The sequence below is a fragment of the Entelurus aequoreus genome, linkage group LG09 (genome assembly GCF_033978785.1).
Source record: "Entelurus aequoreus isolate RoL-2023_Sb linkage group LG09, RoL_Eaeq_v1.1, whole genome shotgun sequence".
NCBI classification, from domain to species: Eukaryota; Metazoa; Chordata; class Actinopteri; order Syngnathiformes; family Syngnathidae; genus Entelurus; species Entelurus aequoreus.
In genome coordinates, this window is record NC_084739.1 from 22,495,824 (window position 1) to 22,516,584 (window position 20,761).

Sequence of the window (20,761 nt, forward strand, 5' to 3'; positions counted from 1 at the left end):
TGATTTGAACAGTCCTGCAAGTGTACAAATAAGCCCGGGTGATGTAACAGTACACACCGCTGCTGCCTTTGGTGCACACATCGTGGGTTTAGTTCCTGGCCTAGACAAAAAAATAATAAAAATCAAACGCTATCAAATAAAATTTCTTAATCAGATCTAGAGTTTATATTAATTACAGGTTATTACTGAAGTGAATAATTTAAAAAGAGCCCAACATTTGGATACAATTGCAATTTTACTGCCTGAATGTCATACAGGAATTGTTTTAATGTTTTGCCATTTATTTGCTCAAAACTTGCCAACAGTTTTATCTAAAGTCCAGTCAGGGTGAATTTTGCAATGGAATTTGTCAGAGAGCACTACATTTGGAGTCTGAATTCATTTTTACACTTGTGCGAGCATTAACCGTGATTAATCTGCGTATATACCCATGATTAATGCGATCATTTTTGTGATTAATCACACATGTTAATTCATCATTTTTGACAGCCGTAAAATAAATACAAGTGTAAAAAGACATTAACCACTCCTAGGAATACGACTTTGAATGCTAACACACGATAAACATGGTGAGCAAAGTGCATCCGGAGGGAGGATGAAAATCATTATGTAAAAACACAGGCTTTGCTGATATAGCCAAATTGTACCGAGTAGCCTGAACAAAGACGTATATACCTTTAATTTACAAAATTAAACCAAATTTATGTTCTTGACATTTGTGCCGTTTTTTGTTGTTCAAATTTGAAATATATACACATACATACATATATATATATATATATATATATATATATATATATATATATATATACATATATATATATATATATACATATATATATATATATGTATATATATATATATATATATATATACATATACATATATATATATATATACATATATATATATATATATATATATATATATATATATATATATATATATATATATATATATATATATATATATGTATATATATATATATATATATATATATACACTACCGTTCAAAAGTTTGGGGTCACATTGAAATGTCCTTGTTTTTGAAGGAAAAGCACTGTACTTTTTGATGAAGATAACTTTAAACTAGTCTTAACTTTAAAGAAATACACTCTATACATTGCTAATGTGGTAAATGACTATTCTAGCTGCAAATGTCTGGTTTTTGGTGCAATATCTACATAGGTGTATAGAGGTCCATTTCCAGCAACTATCACTCCAGTGTTCTAATGGTACAATGTGTTTGCTCATTGGCTCAGAAGGCTAATTGATGTTTAGAAAACCCTTCTGCAATCATGTTCACACATGTGAAAACAGTTTAGCTCGTTACAGAAGCTACAAAACTGACCTTCCTTTGAGCAGATTGAGTTTCTGGAGCATCACATTTGTGGGGTCAATTAAACGCTCAAAATGGCCAGAAAAAGAGAACTTTCATCTGAAACTCGACAGTCTATTCTTGTTCTTAGAAATGAAGGCTATTCCACAAAATTGTTTGGGTGACTCCAAACTTTTGAACGGTAGTGTATATACATATATATATATATATATATATATATATATATATATATATATATATATATATATATATATATATATATATATATATATATATATACAGTATATTGTAAACCCACAAATGAAAAAGAGAATTCTTCCTATGTCTGCAATGTAAGACTGTATAAAAGAAGAGAAACTGATACAAAAGTCTGATACAATTTTGGATGTTTCCACTTAGCTTGCAAGCAGCGTTTTGCGTCTGGAGATTGTCAGCTTCTCGCCAAGGCTTCCCTCTGTGGCGTTAAGAGAAAGAAGCGCTGATATTACATCTCATTCTTGGAGCCCTGCAGAGGGGCCATCGGGGCCGGACATGGCCATGATATGATACCATGGGTTCCGTCTCAAGGATGGTGAGCCTGCATCACTGAAAATGTGCATTCTATTTAGGAGATGGGGGGAGAAAATCAAGTACGGACAGTTTATTTTTTTTTGTCTTTGAACAAGTTGGAATCACCGCAAATACAAAACAGTAGTGATGAGTTGGATGAAGAAATATGTAACACTGGTTATGCATGAGAAAAAAGTACTTCACATTCAGTAACCAGAATAAAAAGAATGGAATTAAAGAGAACACAGTGCAATAACATTACAATAAAAAAAGAAAGGCCTTTTTTTTTTTTTAGATCAAAAATATACTTAAGCAACAATAGGCTAGGTGAAGCAATCAGCCAATTAAGACAATTCAAGTGAACACAGCTGTTTTTATTTTAGCAATTGTTAGCTGTTGGTCTCCTATTTTAAATTAGTGGTATGGGGAGTTCCAAAGTTGTGCCCCCTTTACAATGAATCAACAAACTGACCAGGAAATTCAACAAAATACACTCAATGCCCTTGGGTTTATTGTAAATACGTTAGGTAATTAGGATAATTTGCCTGTTCTGCTTCTGTCCTTTTGCAATTCTTCTGTCCCAAGTGTCCTGACTTAAGGCCTCCTAGTTTGGGATGACAGCAGCTTTTCAGAACACAAAAAGGCCATACAAAGGCTAATACAATCTGCTGGAAAAAGTAACAAACTCGACCCGATATCCTACCCTTAAATCCATGTTTACTTCCTGCTGTCTGCAAAAAAACAGACACTATATCCTGGAGAACACATCATACCCAGCTGCACCACCTGTTCAACCTTCTTGCTCTCAACAAATGCAACGCAGCACAGGACTTCCACAACATCGATTTCTTTACTGTGAATTTAGCAGCTCAAAGAGAGCAAAAGTTCTTATTACATAATTTTTATTCTGAAGCTATTACCAAACTAAACAATGTACTAAAAATATTTAAGTTTGTGGAATATATTTTTTAATACAGAAAATTATTTTGTAATGACTGCATAATTTTAGACTCTATTTGCTTGGATGCATGTGTGTAGCGTGGATGTGAAGTATGTATGGAATATAATTTATTTTATTAGTACTTATTGATTTTATGTACTTTGTATCACAAATTAAATTGTGTTGTATTTATTTGCAATGACAATAAATTAAGCAATTTATCGACCTTCAACAGTACCATATTTTTAAGTAGAATGAGCTTTTTACTTGGAGCAAGTTCTAGTTTACAAGTAGCTTGACATACAGATAAACACATGGAAATGATCAGGTTCTAACTAGTAATTTTTAATTTTTTTTCATTCAATTTTTATTGACATCCAGCATCAGACATTCCTATCCATTACATCATATTTGCATACATCATTTACTGTATCTATTGTCTGCCCTAAATGTCAAAATATTTTTTGTTTACATCTCAACGATACCACCCCCCCCAAAAAGAAAAAAACAGCAAGAAAACAAAACGAAGTAATAATAATATCAATCAATTAAATAAAAAATAAAAAAATAAAAATAATGAATTACTAATAATAATCCGAAATAAAATATAATAATATAAACAGATAGTAAATAATTATTCAAAAAAAAAATAAAAAAAAAAAAAATATATATATATATATATATATATATATATATATATATATATATATATATATATATATATATAGGGAGTAATCTTTTTTTCTCTCAATTAAATAAATAAATAAAAAATTAATAAATAATAATAATAATCAGAAATTAAATAAGATAGTATAAACAGATAGTAAATAATTATTCAAAATAAATTATATATATATATATATATATATATATATATATATATATATATATATATATATATATATATATATATATATATATATATATATATATATATATATATATATATATATATTGTTGGGAAATTGTGTTGGATGTAAATATAAACGGAATACAATGATTTGCAAATCCTTTTCAACCCATATTCAATTGAATGCACAAGATATTTGATGTTCAAACTCATAAACTTTATTTTTTTTTGCAAATAATAATTAACTTAAAATTTAATGGCTGCAACACGTGACAAAGAAGTTGGGAAAGGGCATGTTCACCACTGTGTTACATGGCCTTTCCTTTTAACAACACTCAGTAAACGTTTGGGAACTGAGGAGACACATTTTTTAAGCTTCTCAGGTAGAATTCTTTCCCATTCTTGCTCGATGTACAGCTTAAGTTGTTCAACAGTCCGGGGGTCTCCGTTGTGGTATTTTAGGCTTCATAATGCACCACACATTTTCAATGGGAGACAGGTCTGGACTACAGACAGGCCAGTCTAGTACCCGCACTCTTTTACTATGAAGCCACGTTGATGTAACACGTGGCTTGGCATTGTCTTGCTGAAATAAGCAGGGGCGTCCATGGTAACGTTGCTTGGATGGCAACATATGTTGCTCCAAAACCGGTATGTACCTTTCAGCATTAATGGCGCCTTCACAGATGTGTAAGTTACCCATGTCTTGGGCACTAATATACCCCCATACCATCACAGATGCTGGCTTTTCAACTTTGCGCCTATAACATTCCGGGTGGTTCTTTTCCTCTTTGGTCCGGAGGACACAACATCCACAGTTTCCAAAAACAATTTGAAATGTGGACTCGTCAGACCACAGAACACTTTTCCACTTTGTATCAGTCCATCTTAGATGAGCTCAGGCCCAGCGAAGCCAATGGCGTTTCTGGGTGTTGTTGATAAACGGTTTTCGCCTTGCATAGGAGAGTTTTAACTTGCACTTACAGATGTAGCGACCAACTGTAGTTACTGACAGTGGGTTTCTGAAGTGTTCCTGAGCCCATGTGGTGATATCCTTTACACACTGATGTTGCTTGTTGATGCAGTACAGCCTGAGGGATCGAAGGTCACAGGCTTAGCTGCTTACGTGCAGGGATTTCTCCAGATTCTCTGAACCCTTTGATGATATTACGGACCGTAGATGGTGAAATCCCTAAATTCCTTGCAATAGCTGGTTGAGAAAGGTTTTTCTTAAACTGTTCAACAATTTGCTCACGCATTTGTTGACAAAGTAGTGACACTCGCCCCATCCTTGTTTGTGAATGACTGAGCATTTCATGGAATCTACTTTTATACCCAATCATGGCACCCACCTGTTCCCAATTTGCCTGTTCACCTGTGGGATGTTCCAAATAAGTGTTTGATGAACATTCCTCAACTTTATCAGTATTTATTGCCACCTTTCCCAACTTCTTTGTCACGTGTTGCTGGCATCAAATTCTAAAGTTAATGATTACTTGCAAAAAAAAAAAAATGTTTATCAGTTTGAAAATCAAATATGTTGTCTTTGTAGTATATTCAACTGAATATGGGTTGAAAATGATTTGCAAATCATCGTATTCTGTTTATATTTACATCTAACACAATTTCCCAACTCATATAGAAACGGGGTTTGTATATATATATATATATATATATATATATATATATATATATATATATATATATATATATATATATATATATATACACACATATATATATATATATATATATATATATACGTATATATATATATATATATATATATATATATATATATATATATATATATATGTATGTATATATATATATATACACACACATATATATATATATATATATATATATATATATATATATATATATATATATATATATATATATATATATATATATATATATATATATATATATATATATATATATATATATATATATATATTGCAACCTCCGCAGAGGTTGCAATCTGTGTTTCCATAAGATCATTTAGCAAACGTGAACCAAGTCGCAGATCCACATGCACACGCTGCAAAGATGTGAAGTGCTGTCACTTAAAGTTTGACAAACAACCGCGGATTCCATGTGTCTCCTCCAAGCTGTGATCTCACCAAGGAGGCTTTTGAAGCGTTTTCACCTACAACATAGGATTAAAAAAATAGTTTTGGTAGGACTGGGGAGCTCAAGTCTGGCACCTTGGCTGTTTGAAATACGGCAAACAGGTGACAGAGACACACGTTAGAAAATAAAATAGTTCGGGGAAGGATGAGAATCATTTATTTCTTGACGATTTACTTCAAACAGGCTTTGGATGAGGTTGTTGCCAAAGAGTGAGCAATACCAATGAACGACATTTGGCAGGAGCGCTTAAAAAATATTCTTGCACAATCTCCTGAATGGAATTTCGGGTGCATTTGAAGTCAAATGTTAAATATGTAAAGAAAAGTAGCTTTAATGTGAAGACTTTAAATCACACAATCACATGCGACCTTTGCAACCCAAATTTAATTGGCCTATAAATATTGATTGTAGTATGTAATCTGAACAAGACCTCAGCCAGAGAAAGATCAAATGTAACACAACTGTTTTGTATTCTATACCATGACACAATTTTTGTCTATAGAAAAAATGGTCACCATGATAAAACGGTTGTCTGTGCAGCAATATTCAAGTTGACATTCTGACATTCATAAGTGTATAGTATAAATAAAAGTACTCACCCTTTCATGTGACGACGGACGGCGGGATGCATTACTTTGTGTGCCTGGGAGGTGAGTCTTGTCCCTAAAAAACACAGCTTGGCTTTGGATTGTACAATCCATAATTGTTTTATGGCTGATTTATTGATGTCTTATAAGGCACTTTCCTGCATTGCAATAAGTTCTGTTTCCTGTTCTATGGTTATCGTCACACGTTTCCTCTTAGCCATCGTTGGTACCCCTATATTGTGGCATCCTAAAAAGAAAACAAGGAATTTGTTAAGCTTTGGTGTAGCAGAGCTTGTAACGTGTCACTGTTGCACTGGTCTTGACCCCAGAATGCAGAGACGGCTGGCAAAGCGCAGGTGAAACGTATTTAATGAAAAAAATAATGTGTAGCAGCGTAGTGTACAAAAAGGCAAAATAGACACAGCGAGCATAGGGGAAGCTATGCAGCATGGAAGTTTAAAAACAACCGAAACAAAACAATGATGTAAATTACGCAATGATATAAAGCATCCAGGTTGGCAACCAGGAATATGTGTGCCCTGATTGCCAATCAGTCACAGGTAAGGAATACATTTTACAGATATCGATATTAATACTTTTTATTGAATTTTTTCAAAATAATTGAATGATTTTGTGATTTGGCATTTTAGATTGGTGATCATCAGAATAAAACAGAAAATTAAAGTTTTTGTTAAACAAACTATTTTTGAATAATTTACTATAACATATGCATATATACTGTATATATATATATATATATATATATATATATATATATATATATATATATATATATATATATATATATATATATATATATATATATATATATACACGTGTATATATATATATATATATATATATATATATATATATATATATACTGTATATATACAGAAAATTAAAGTTTTTGTTAAACAAACTATTTTTGAATAATTTACTATAACATATGCATATATACTGTATATATATATATATATATATATATATATATATATATATATATATATATATATATATATATATATATATATATATACACGTGTATATATATATATATATATATATATATATATATATATATATATATATATATATATATATATATATATATATATATATATACTGTATATATACACTACCGTTCAAAAGTTTGGGGTCACATTGAAATGTCCTTATATTTGAAGGAAAAGCACTGTACTTTTCAATGAAGATAACTTTAAACTAGTCTTAACTTTAAAGAAATACACTCTATACATTGCTAATGTGGTAAATGACTATTCTAGCTGCAAATGTCTGGTTTTTGGGGCAATATCTACATAGGTGTATAGAGGCCCATTTCCAGCAACTATCACTCCAGTGTTCTAATGGTACAATGTGTTTTCTCATTGGCTCAGAAGGCTAATTGATGATTAGAAAACCCTTGTGCAATCATGTTCACACATCTGAAGACAGTTTAGCTCGTTACAGAAGCTACAAAACTGACCTTCCTTTGAGCAGATTGAGTTTCTGGAGCATCACATTTGTGGGGTCAATTAAACGCTCAAAATGGCCAGAAAAAGAGAACTTTCATCTGAAACTCGACAGTCTATTCTTGTTCTTAGAAATGAAGGCTATTCCAAAAAAATTGTTTGGGTGACCCCAAACTTTTGAACGGTAGTGTATATATTAGGGGTGTGGGAAAAAATCGATTCGAATTCAAATCGCGATTCTCACGTTGCACGATTCAGTATCGAGTCTCATTTTTCAAAAATCGATTTTTATTTTTATTTAATTGTATTTTTCTTTTTCTTATTTTTTTAATTTATTTTTTTATTAATCAATCCAACAAAATAATACAAAGCAATACCATAACAATGCAATCCGATTCCAAAACCAAACCCGACCCAGCAACACTCAGAACTGCAATAAACAGAGCAATTCAATCAATCAATCAATGTTTATTTATATAGCCCTGAATCACAAGTGTCTCAAAGGGCTGTACAAGCCACAACGACATCCTCGGTACAGAGCCCACATACGGGCAAGGAAAATTCACCCCAGTGGGACGTCAATGTGAATGACTATGAGAAACCTTGGAGAGGACCGCATATGTGGGTAACCCCCCCCCACCCTCTGGGGGAGACCGAAAGCAATGGATGTCGAGTGGGTCTGACATAATATTGTGAAAGTCCAGTCCACAGCGGATCCAACACATCAGCGAAAGTCCAGTCCATAGTGGGGCCAGCAGGAACCATCCCGAGCGGAGACGGGTCAGCAGCGCAGAGATGTCCCCAACTGATGCACAGGCTAGCGGTCCACCCCGGGTCCCGACTCTGGACAACCAGCACTTCATCCGTGGCCACCGGACTTGTGCAACTCCCCCTCCATAAGGGAGAGGGGAGCAGAGGAGAAAAGAAAAGAAACGGCAGATCAACTGGTTTAAAAAGGGAGTCTATTTAAAGTCTAGAGTATACAAATGAGTTTTAAGATGGGACTTAAATGCTACTACTGAGGTAGCATCTCTAACTTTTACCGGGTGGGCATTCCATAGTATTGGAGCCCGAATAGAAAACGCTCTATAGCCCGCAGACTTTTTTTGGGCTCTGGGAATCACTAATAAGCCGGAGTTCTTTGAACGCAGATTTCTTGTCGGGACATATAGTACAATACAATCGGCAAGATAGGCAGGAGCTTGACCGTGTAGTATTTTATACGTAAGTAGTAAAACCTTAAAGTCGCATCTTAAGTGCACAGGAAGCCAGTGCAGGTGAGCCAGTATAGGCGTAATATGATCAAACTTTCTTGTTTTTGTCAAAAGTCTAGCAGCCGCATTTTGTACCAACCGTAATCTTTTAATGCTAGACATAGGGAGGCCCGAAAATAATACGTTACAGTAATCGAGACGAGATGTAACAAACGCATGGATAATGATCTCAGCGTCGCTTGTGGACAAAATGGAACGAATTTTAGCGATATTACGGAGATGAAAGAAGGCCGTTTTAGTAACACTCTTAATGTGTGACTCAAACGAGAGAGTTGGGTCGAAGATAATACCTAGATTCTTTACCGAGTCGCCTTGTGTAATTGTTTGGTTGTCAAATGTTAAGGTGGAATTATTAAATAGATGTCGGTGTTGAGCAGGACCGATAATCAGCATTTCCGTTTTCTTAGCGTTGAGTTGCAAAAACTTGAGTTGAGTTGCAAAAATTGAGAGGAGACACAAACACGACACAGAACAAACCAAAAGTAGTGAAACAAAAATAAATATGATCAACAACAGTATCAATATTAGTAACAATTTCAACATAGCAGTGATTAAAAATCCCTCATTGACATTATCATTAGACATTTATAAAAAAAATAAAATAAAAAAAAGAACAATAGTGTCACAGTGGCTTACACTTCCATCCCATCTCATAAGCTTGACAACACACGGTGTCCAATTTTTTCACAAAGATAAAATAAGTCATATATTTGGTTAATTTAATAGTTAAACAAATTTACATTATTGCAATCAGTTGATAAAACATTGTCCTTTACACTTATAAAAGCTTTTTACAAAAATCTACTGTGCTTGCATGTCAGCAGACTGGGGTAGATCCTGCTGAAATCCTATGTATTGAATGAATAGAGAATCGTTTTGAATCGAGAAAAAATCGTTTTTGAATCGAATCGTGACCCCAAGATTCACAGCCCTAATATATATATATATATATATATATATATATATATACAGGGGCGCCGAAAAGGGGGGGGGGGGTAAAGGGGACGGATTCTAGGGGCCCATGATGGAGGGGGGCCCAGAGAGGCCCCTAATGATGATGAAATTATAATGTTGCCGCTGTGTTGGGGGCCCTGTAAAGATTCTTTTCATGGGGCCCAAAATCCCTAGCGGCGCCCCTGTATATATATATATATATATATATATATATATATATATATATATATATATATATATATATATATATATATATATATATATATATATATATATATATATATACATACATACATACATACCTATATATATATATATATATATATATATATATACCAGGGGTCGGCAACCCGCGGCTCTAGAGCCGCATGCGGCTCTTTAGCGCCGCCCTGGTGGCTCTCTGGAGCTTTTTCAAAAATGTATGAAAAATGGAAAAAGATGATGGGAAAAAAATATATTTTTTGTTTTAATATGGTTACTGTAGGAGGACAAAGATGACACAAACCTCCCTAATTATTATAAAGCACACTGTTTATATTAAACATGCTTCACTGATTCGAGTATTTGGCGAGCGCCGTTTTGTCCTACTAATTTTGGCGGTCCTTGAACTCACCTTAGTTTGTTTACATGTATAACTTTCTCCGACTTTCTAGGACGTGTTTTATGCCACTTCTATTTCTGTCTCATTTTGTCCACCAAACTTTTAACGTTGTGCATGAATGCACAAAGGTGAGTTTTGTTGATGTTATTGACTTGTGTGGAGTGCTAATCAGACATATTTGGTCACTGCATGACTGCAAGCTAATCGATGCTAACATGCTATTTAGGCTAGCTATATGTACATATTGCATCATTATGCCTTATTTGTAGCTATATATGAGGTAATTTAGCTTCCTTTAAGTCATCTTAATTCAATTTATATCTCATCTCATCTGTATGTAATATGGCTTTTAATTTTTTGCGGCTCCAGACAGATTTGTTTTTGTATTTTTGGTCCAATATGGCTCTTTCAACATTTTGGGTTGCCGACCCCTGATATATACAGTATATATACATACACAAACACACACACACATATATACATTTACCAATATAAACAACTATGGGTGGGAGAACATTTTTTATTTACATTTGAATTGCGATTTTAATTCTGAATTGACTCAAAATATTCAATAATTGCTTTTTAAAAGACGTTTTTAGGCCATCTGTCATGATCTATTGGACAGTTATTAGTTTCTTGTATTTTGTATTATTTCCTTGCACTTTCTGTTTTCCTCCATTTACCACCACTCCTCTGGTCTGAGTGCTGGCTCTCTCACCTGTGCCTGATTGACAATCAGGATGCTTCTAATGTAAGCCTTGTCCTCATAATCATTTTGCCTTGCCTGCATTGCTCTTCATACACGTTTGCTTTTTGTGCACCTCTCAGCTGCACATCTATGGTTTTTGTTACCTGCATTTTTCCTAAAAAAAGGGGCTTCCTTTCTGCACTTGCCTGACGGCTCTGCATACAAACACAGACCTTGACATCATCTGTCAGGAGCCAAGAGGAGCTTTTGTAACCCGTTTTGAAAAGGTGTTGTTTTAATTTGGATACCAAATAAAAAATTGCAAGAATCAAATCTGTCATGATCCGTTGCCCGGATCATGTTTCGTTTAGTCTTTGACTCCCTCAGTTCCTGTTTTGAGCACCCCTGGGTATGTGTTTGGTTGCCATGTGTGTAGATTGGATTCACCTGCCTTTGATTAGTGTTCAGCACGCTCACCTGCTGCCAGGCACTAATCAGAGAGCTACTTATTCCTGTTTTTCGCCACATACTGAATGGCTTTCTTATTTACTTCCATGCAACACGTTATGGCTAGGGATGATACTCGAAACCGGTTTTCCCGGTTGTTCGATAAGAAAATAACCGAGTCCTCGGACTCGAATCCCTTTTTGAGAACCGGCACCCGTTATCAAGACCACTGTAGTAAAGAAAAGAGTTGGTTCTTTATTCGAATCCCTCGGAACGAATCCCGTCTCGACCAGAAATGCTCCGTGTGACATCACAATAAATCAGTCACTTAGCTCAGTTATTAGGCGCAGATAGCGAAAGCAGGAAAACAATGGACGGGAAAAAGCGCTCCAAGGTGTAATAAAGTTCAAAACAAAAGGTATAATCCAATGAATAACTTTACTGAGAGATTTGAGCAGGGTACAAACTCACGAAGAACACTTTTACGACCCACCGGAAACAAAGCAACCAGGCTAGCAACGCACCACCTTTACGGCAGGTGGCGCAACGTTCTTAAAGCAACCGCAGCACATACATATATATACAACACATCTCCCTTTTTTAACTTTTGTTTTTCACACTGTATATGTGTTGTCTGTCTAATTATAAATAATGCAGACGAGGCGTGTTGGCTGAGTTCTTGACGTTTACTTTCACGGGTGACGACATGCAACAACACTTTTCGGGGCTACCGCGCATGCTCGTCACTCCCGTTGCATGAAGGGTAGTGTAGTTGTTATATTCCCTAGCTCATAACATCTTTCCCCCTATAAAGAAATAATGTTAACTCAATAAAGTGTATTTCTTTTTTTAGCTTTAACTTTTCATTTTTTAGCATTGTAACCACATTTGCAAACAACTTTTCTCTTCATAGAATTTTCTTTCTTTCTTTAAAGTGCAAAAATGTCAAAGCATCATAAACAGTTATGTCAAATAGCAGCAGAATTGCACTTTTTGGAGAGCTGTATTATTTCCAGTTTTGTGCCCAAGGGACTGATTTTATTTAACACTATATTATTATTTATACACCTATAGTGATCACAGAGACAGGTTGTTTTTGTGTTACTGTATATATTTGTTTTTCTGAAAAATCCCACTTAATATACTTTGGGTAACAACAGTCAATGTTTTTTTTTTTTTTTTTTTTTTAGGGGGGTAACAGTCAATATTTATTTATTTATTAGATTAAATTGTTTTCTTATATAATAAAAGTGAGCTTTTGTTAAACCAAATATTGTGTGTTTTTTTCCATATACAACAACCTATCTGGACTCGATAAGAGAATCGATAAGGAATCGGTTCGATAAGAGGATTCGATAATAGACTCGAACTCGATAATTTCTTATCAAACATCATCCCTAGTTATGGCGTTACCTTTTCAATTCCTTGTCATGTCTTTTGATCATGTTTTGTTTGGCTATGTTCTGTTTGGTTTTTGGACTCTTTTTAGTTCCGGTTTGTGCACTCTTGTTTGTTTTGTTTCCATGACAACTTATTAGTTTCACCTGTTTCACGTTTTGTACTCACGCACCTGTGTTAATCTTGTCACTACTATTTAAGCCAGTCATTTTCAGTTGGTCGTTCTGGCGGCATTACCTCTGCTCACTTCATGCCATGATTTACTTCTGTTACCCATGCTACCATAGTTCATGCTGATCGTTTCATGTCACAGTAAGTGTTTTTGTTTCTTGCCCATAGTCTGCCTAAGTGCTAGTTTTTGTTTCATTAGTCAAGTTGTGTCTCCGCCTTGTGCACGCTTTTTGTTCACCCTTTTTGTTAGAATTAAAATCATGTCTTTACCTTCACGCCATGTCCGGTCCAGTTCTTTTGCATCTCGGGAAAACAAACCCGTCCATAGTCCACGTCGTGACATTCCTATTCTTGCTTTCCTTTTGCTAAGCTTGAGCTTTGCTCTCCGTGCATTCAGCACGCGTTGCTTTTGTTTGTATCCTGTCTGATTTATGGACATTAAATCATTTCCTTACCTGCACTTTGCATCCGTAGTTCAGTCTGCATCTTGGGAGAACGACCCACGCATCACCATGCGTCCCAAGCGTGACCGCATCATCAGCCTAAAAATCGGAATCTAATTGAATCATGAGTCTTTGAAAGATTCCCATGTCCATGAACAACAAAACCCACTTCTATTGTTGATAATAAAGAGTAACAAATATTGATTTTATCCAGCATGTATCGATCTAATGTTGATACAACTTTGTTATAGATACTATTGATATTTGAAATGACCTTCCCACCCTGGTCTTTCACTTAATATTAGTTAAATAGGTCCTCGGTACATCATCCAGATAGTCCTCACAATTTTAGGGGTTTTACTTTGACCCACGTCCACCTTCTTATTCTAACAGCATGCCTTCATTCAGATGAAAAGGATCATTATTCATGATAACCAAAAGTGACGGTGTGCTTGTATCCTACAAGAATTTTCACAATATTACACCATCCCTGTCCAAATATTATACTGCTCCTTGGAGCCAACACGGGTCAGTTCACTGTCATGGCTTGGCTTTGTTTGTACCTCTTGCCTAACTTTTAAACATGCCCAGATTTATTTTCCTTCTGCAAACGTTGGTCAGGCATTAACCCCCTCCCATGCTACCTCATTTGACCTGATGACACAGTGTATTGTTCATAGGCAGGAACAACAACAGCCGGACGACCAATCAAATCCCCCGAGACCAGCTTCAGTTTCAGCACAAACTGTGCCAAATGTTCACTGAATGTGTTTATACCCTGGCTCCTCTCTCACAAAAAGACACAAACATCTTGTCTTACTATAAACTGTCTGACAAAATAAAATTAACCAGAGATGGAATATGATAGGATAGACTTTATTCATGCCACAATGAGAAAATGTATGGGTTGCAGTGGTGAAAAATTAGGTAGACACTAGAGATGTCCGATAATGGCTTTTTTGCGGATATCCGATATTGTCCAACTCTTAATTACCGATTCCGATATCAACCGATACCGATATATACAGTCGTGGAATTAACACATTATTATGCCTAATTTTGTTGTGATGCCCTGCTGGATGCATTAAACAATGTAACTTTACCATGAATTGATTAACATGGACAAACAAGTTGAAAAACTTATTTGGGTGTTACCATTTAGTGGTCAGTTGTACGGAATATGTACTGTACTGTGCAATCTATTAATACAAGTATCAATCAATCAAGAACAAGGTTTTCCAAAATAGGAGAACAACTTCAACTCCAGTTATGAAAAAAAGTGCCAACATGGCACTGCCCTATTTATTATTGAAGCCACAAAGTGCATTATTTTTTTTAACATGCCTCAAAACAGCAGCTTGGAATTTGGGACATGCTCTGCCTGAGATAATCCTGATACCCACTACAACTATGGGAAATACTATACTTTGACTTTCACAAAGTACAATATTTTTTGAATTTTTTTAAACATGCCTCAAAACAACCACTACAGAAACAATAAAGGCACACAGCTTCAGTCCAGAGTATACTAGAGCAGTGGTTCTCAAATGGGGGTACGCGTACCCCTGGGGGTACTTGAAGGTATGCCAAGGGGTACGTGAGATTTTTTTTAAATATTCCAAAAATAGCAACAATTCAAAAATCCTTTATAAATATATTTATTGAAAAATACTTCAACAAAATATGAATGTAAGTTCATAAACTGAACATCAAATCAAGTAGGCTTTTCCATCCATTACCATAAACCCAGAGTTTCCCCCATGCCATGATGGTTTGACCCTCACTAAAATGTCTGTCAAAAAGAACTGTGAAAAGAAATGCAACAATGCAATATTCAGTGTTGACAGCTAGATTTTATTGTGGACATGTTCCATAAATATTGATGTTAAAGATTTATGTTTTTGTGAAGAAATGTTTAGAATTAAGTTCATGAATCCAGATGGATCTCTATTACAATCCCCAAAGAGGGCACTTTAAGTTGATGATTACTTCTATGTGTAGAAATCTTTATTTATAATTGAATCACTTGTTTATTTTTTAACAAGTTTTTAGTTATTTTTATATCTTTTTTTCCAAATAGTTCAAGAAAGACCACTACAAATGAGCAATATTTTGCACTGTTATACAATTTAATAAATCAGAAACTGATGACATAGTGCTGTATTTTAGTTCTGTATCTCTTTTTTTCAACCACAAATGCTTTGCTCTGATTAGGGGGTACTTGAATTAAAAAAATGTTCACAGGGGGTACATCACTGAAAAAAGGTTGAGAACCACTGTACTAGAGCATACTTGCCAACCTTGAGACCTCCGAATTCGGAAGATGGGGGGGGGGGGGGGTGCGGATGTTCTCCCGAAATGTGTTTGTCATTCTTGTTTGGTGTGGGTTCACAGTGTGGCGCATATTTGTAACAGTGTTAAAGTTGTTTATACGGACACTATCAGTGTGAGTTGTATGGCTGTTGATCAAGTATGCCTTGCATTCACTTAAGTGTGTGTAAAAGCTGCATATAGTATGTGACTAGGCCGGCACGCTGTTTGTATGGAGGAAAAGCGGACGTGACGACAGGTTGTAGAGGACGCTAAAGGCAGTGCCTTAAAAGGCACGCCCCCAATATTGTTGACCGGGTGGAAATCGGGAGAAATTCGGGAGAATGGTTGCCCTGGGAGATTTTCGGGAGGGGGACTGAAATTCAGGAGTCTCCCGGGAAAATCGGGAGGGTTGGCAAGTATGCCCTACGTCTGTGTTTTACTGGATATGTACCGCTCCGTATAGCGCTGTTTTAAAAAGTCATTAATTTTACTTTTTGAAACCGGTACCGATAATTTCCGATATTACATTTTAAAGCATTTATCGGCCGATAATATTGGCAGGCGGACATCTCTAGTAGACACACATGAAAACAAGAAGTAAACGTCATAGAACATAAAAATATATGGAAGTCAAATCTGTACGATATATTTTCTACACTGCTTGTTCTGCTGAGGGTCACTGGTAAGGTTTTGGGTGACAGACTTGGTATGGTACACCGTGGAATGGTCACCCGTCAATCACAGGACACATGCAATCAACCATTCACATTCACACCCATCAACAATTTACAGTCTCCCAATTATAAAGAAAATGTGTCAGTAAGCGTGTGCTCTTTTGGCCTGAGCTGCCATCCGTCACTTTAAATCAATAAGGCTGCTGCTGGAACTAAAAAGAAAACCGCACAGTTTAGGTAAGTTCGAAATTGTGGCCTTGTGACCTTTGACCTTAGCTACTCAATGCATGTCGTCACTTGATCAGAGTTAAGGGAGGGTTTTTGTTTTACATCAATATAGTTTAACTTCTTTTTACATGTGTAAAACATGGTAATGGGTGAGGCAAACATCAATCAATTAAAGGAGCCATATGTAAATAATCTGGCCAGAAATGGTACTGCAATCACGGTCAAAATTCTGTAGTCCCCTACCCCTCTCCCTGACTGAGGTTGTCAGATACGCAGCCGAATCCAGCTCGATAGACTGGGCTACTCCAAGGAACTTCAAACTTCCACTGCCTCTTACTAGGGGTTGAGGTGCTGGGACCATTTTGTCAATAGCAAATCTCTAACCAACACATTTTACACATAAATTAAGCTATTTCCAGGAAGAAGTACGTCATGCCTGCATACAATATCACAACAAATGGCAATCATATGGTCATTGTCAGTACTATCGGAAAACAAAGACTAAAACGGCGTAACAGTGTGGGGCGGTATAGCTCGGTTGGTAGAGTGGCCATGCCAGCAACTTTAGGGTTCCAGGTTCGATCCCAGCTTCTGCCATCCTAGTCTCTGCCGTTGTGTCCTTGGGCAAGGCACTTTACCCACCTGCTCCCAGTGCCACCCACACTGGTTTAAATGGACCTTAGATATTGGGTTTCACTATGTAAAGCGCTTTGAGTCACTAGAGAAAAGCGCTATATAAATATAATTCACTTCACTAATTCACTAAAACGAACTACAACCAATGCCTGCAATGGTTATACTGATAAAAATAAGTAGAGTAGACTTACAGTAGCAGCCTAATGTACGCCCAAAACTAAAGATGATACTTTTTTTTTTTTTTACCAAGATATGCCTATAGGCTACTGTTTCAAACGTTTCAGATTGCCATATAACTTGGTACATGTAGTCCACAATATGCAAACACGAATGAGGAATTATTTTATCATGTCTCCATACGTTTCACATTGCCATTTCCTCAGCGTATCAGCATATTGACAACAAAATAGGCACTGACGCTACCCATATCCACATAAGTTTTATGTGTCGAAAATATATTTTGCCCTGTCAGTTCAAATACACATTGACATATAGGCTAACGGGCATATACTGTATTTCCCCCCGTTAGCCTGTATGTCAATGTGTCATTGACTGGGTTAGCATGCTAAGCATTACACTAGGAGCTGAGTACCATCACACTAAGCATTCGTTGCACAAACATACCAGCTTTGTTAAACAAGATCATAGACTGTATTGGACAACATAGTTTACATATGACATGTCCTTTTCCATTCATTACAAGTCATAAGAAAATGTAAATGTCTTACTTACCTATCAAGGAGGAAATTAGCAAGTTTGGCGTCAGATGAAAAAATCTTCTCCGCCTTCAAACGTCTCCATCTTGGTGGTTAGAGCGTCCGCCCTGAGATCGGTAGGTTGTGAGTTCAAACCCCGGTCGAGTCATACCAAAGACTATAAAAATGGGACCCATTACCTACCTGCTTGGCACTCAGCATCAAGGGTTGGAATTGGGGGGTTAAAACACCAAAAGGATTCCAGAGCGCGGCCACCGCTGCTGCTCACTGCTCCCCTCACCTCCCTGGGGGTGGAACAAGGGGATGGGTTAAAGGCAGAGGGTAATTTCACCACACCTAGTGTGTGTGTGAGACTATCAGTGGTATTTTAACTTTAACTTAACTTTAATAAGTTGAGAATCGTAACAAGGCCTTTTAGATTTACTAAGGTCGGACATGTTTAGTAACTTTACCAGCGGCGGTAGCTCGGCGAAGATGGCGGTGCGTAACTGGCAACCTGGATGTGACACACTCATGGACAAAGTAAATAATAGACACTTGATGTGTGGTTTAAAAAATTCAGGAAGTATCCACAGCGTTGTCGACACTGCCTCCCCCACCTTCCACTGAACTCAAAGAAGATTCACCAAGAAGGTAAAGTGGATTTTATTTTTCATTCCTTCATTGTAGCGATCTGGCTGTTAAAATTTAAGGAGTTTGGTGATTTCAAACTGTCATGAGTTCACGACAATTCTGGTGGCAGTGTGTGTGTGTGAGTGTGTGTGTTGGCAGGGCGGCTGAAAAATGAGAACAGTTCTGATAATTGCTGTTTTGACTTTGTTAATAAATAGACATTTGATTCATCACCCCCTTGTTATGTTTGTTTGATGTACTTTATGAATATTATGTTCCAAGTGTACAAAATTTTACTAAAATATGGACTAGGGTTGTACGGTATACCGGTATTAGTATAGCACCGCGATACTAATTAATCATATTCGGTACTATACCGCCTCTAAAACAGACAATGTGTGTAGACAGAAAAGGGCGAACGGATGCATTTTGGCTTAAAAACTAACGATAAAGGTGAAGTTATAACACTGAAACGCCCTCAGGAAGAGGTGCTTTAAGACATGGCTAGCTAGCTAGCGGCTAAAGTCCATCGGCAGTCTGCAGTGTTTTAGCTACTTCTAAATCACTAATCCTCGCCTTCATGGCGACAAATAAAGTAAGTTTCTTACAAGTATCATCCCTGCAGGACGAGGAACAGCTAAACATGCTTCACTACACAACGTAGCTCACCGGCGTCAAAATGTAAACAAACACCATTGGTGGATCTACACCTAACATCCACTGTAATGATACCAAGTACAGGAGCGTATCTAGCCGATACTACTATGATTAAATCGATATTTTTTGGCATCACAACATCTTCTTTTGTTTAAAAAATGTTTATATTATGTTTATAAACTCAGGAAATACGTCCCTGGACACATGAGGACTTAAATTATGACCAATGTATGATCCTGTAACTACTTGGTAGTGGATTGATATCCAAATTTGTGGTATCATCCAAAGCTAATGTAAAGTATCAAACAACAGAAGAATAAGTGATTATTATATTTTAACAGAAGTGTAGATAAAACATGTTGAAAGAGAAAGTAAGCAGATATTAACAGTAAATGAACTTGTAGATCAATAATTAATTTTCTACCACTTTTGACAAACTAATAGAATGATAAATGACACAATATGTTACTGCATACGTCAGCAGACTAAATTGGGAGCCTTTGTTTGCTTACTTATTACTAAAAGACAAGTTGTCTTGTATGCTCACTATTTTATTTAAGGACAAGTTTGCAATAAGAAACATATGTTTAATGTACCATAAGATGTTTTGTTCAAATAAAGCCAATAATGCAATTTTTTGTGGTCCCCTTTATTTAGAAATGTATCGAAAAGTACCGAAAAGTGTAATAATTATTGTTACCTGTGGTTATGCCATTATGATACAACATCTGTATTATAATCCTTGAACAAAGTAAGAGTGAAACTCAGGTGAATAATCACTGAATGGTGAACTGGGGGTGGGATTAAATAAATTATCTTCTTGGTGAACTGGGGGTGGGATTAAATAAATTATCTTCTTCCCACTCCCTTTCAGGCAAAACTGGATAATCATGCATTACATACTATATAATACAATATAACATTCATCCATAAATGTGGACGCATGTGAAAAAGTGCAATATATTTATCTGTACTGTAATCTATTTATTTATTTATATATATTTTTTTATTTTATATATATATTTATATATTATTTATATATATTTATTTATTTATATATGCACCTTATTGCT

The 20,761-nt window shown here is 35.7% G+C and overlaps 1 long non-coding RNA gene across 3 annotated transcripts; it reads right to left on the reverse strand.

The window, feature by feature from the left end:
- Nucleotides 1–1,639: 1,639 nt before the first annotated feature.
- LOC133657253 (uncharacterized) lies at nucleotides 1,640–18,705 on the reverse strand. Of its 3 annotated transcripts, none has more exons than XR_009827248.1 (5): nucleotides 18,603–18,705; nucleotides 18,436–18,526; nucleotides 13,865–13,951; nucleotides 6,417–6,651; nucleotides 1,640–1,924 (listed from the first exon to the last, which is right to left on the reverse strand). It is a non-coding gene; the product is annotated as an uncharacterized LOC133657253 (long non-coding RNA). The 3 variants fall into 3 exon arrangements; XR_009827247.1 differs by having other exon boundaries at nucleotides 1,640–1,939; XR_009827246.1 differs by lacking the exons at nucleotides 1,640–1,924; nucleotides 6,417–6,651 and having other exon boundaries at nucleotides 13,024–13,951.
- Between the last annotated feature and the right edge of the window lie 2,056 nt (nucleotides 18,706–20,761).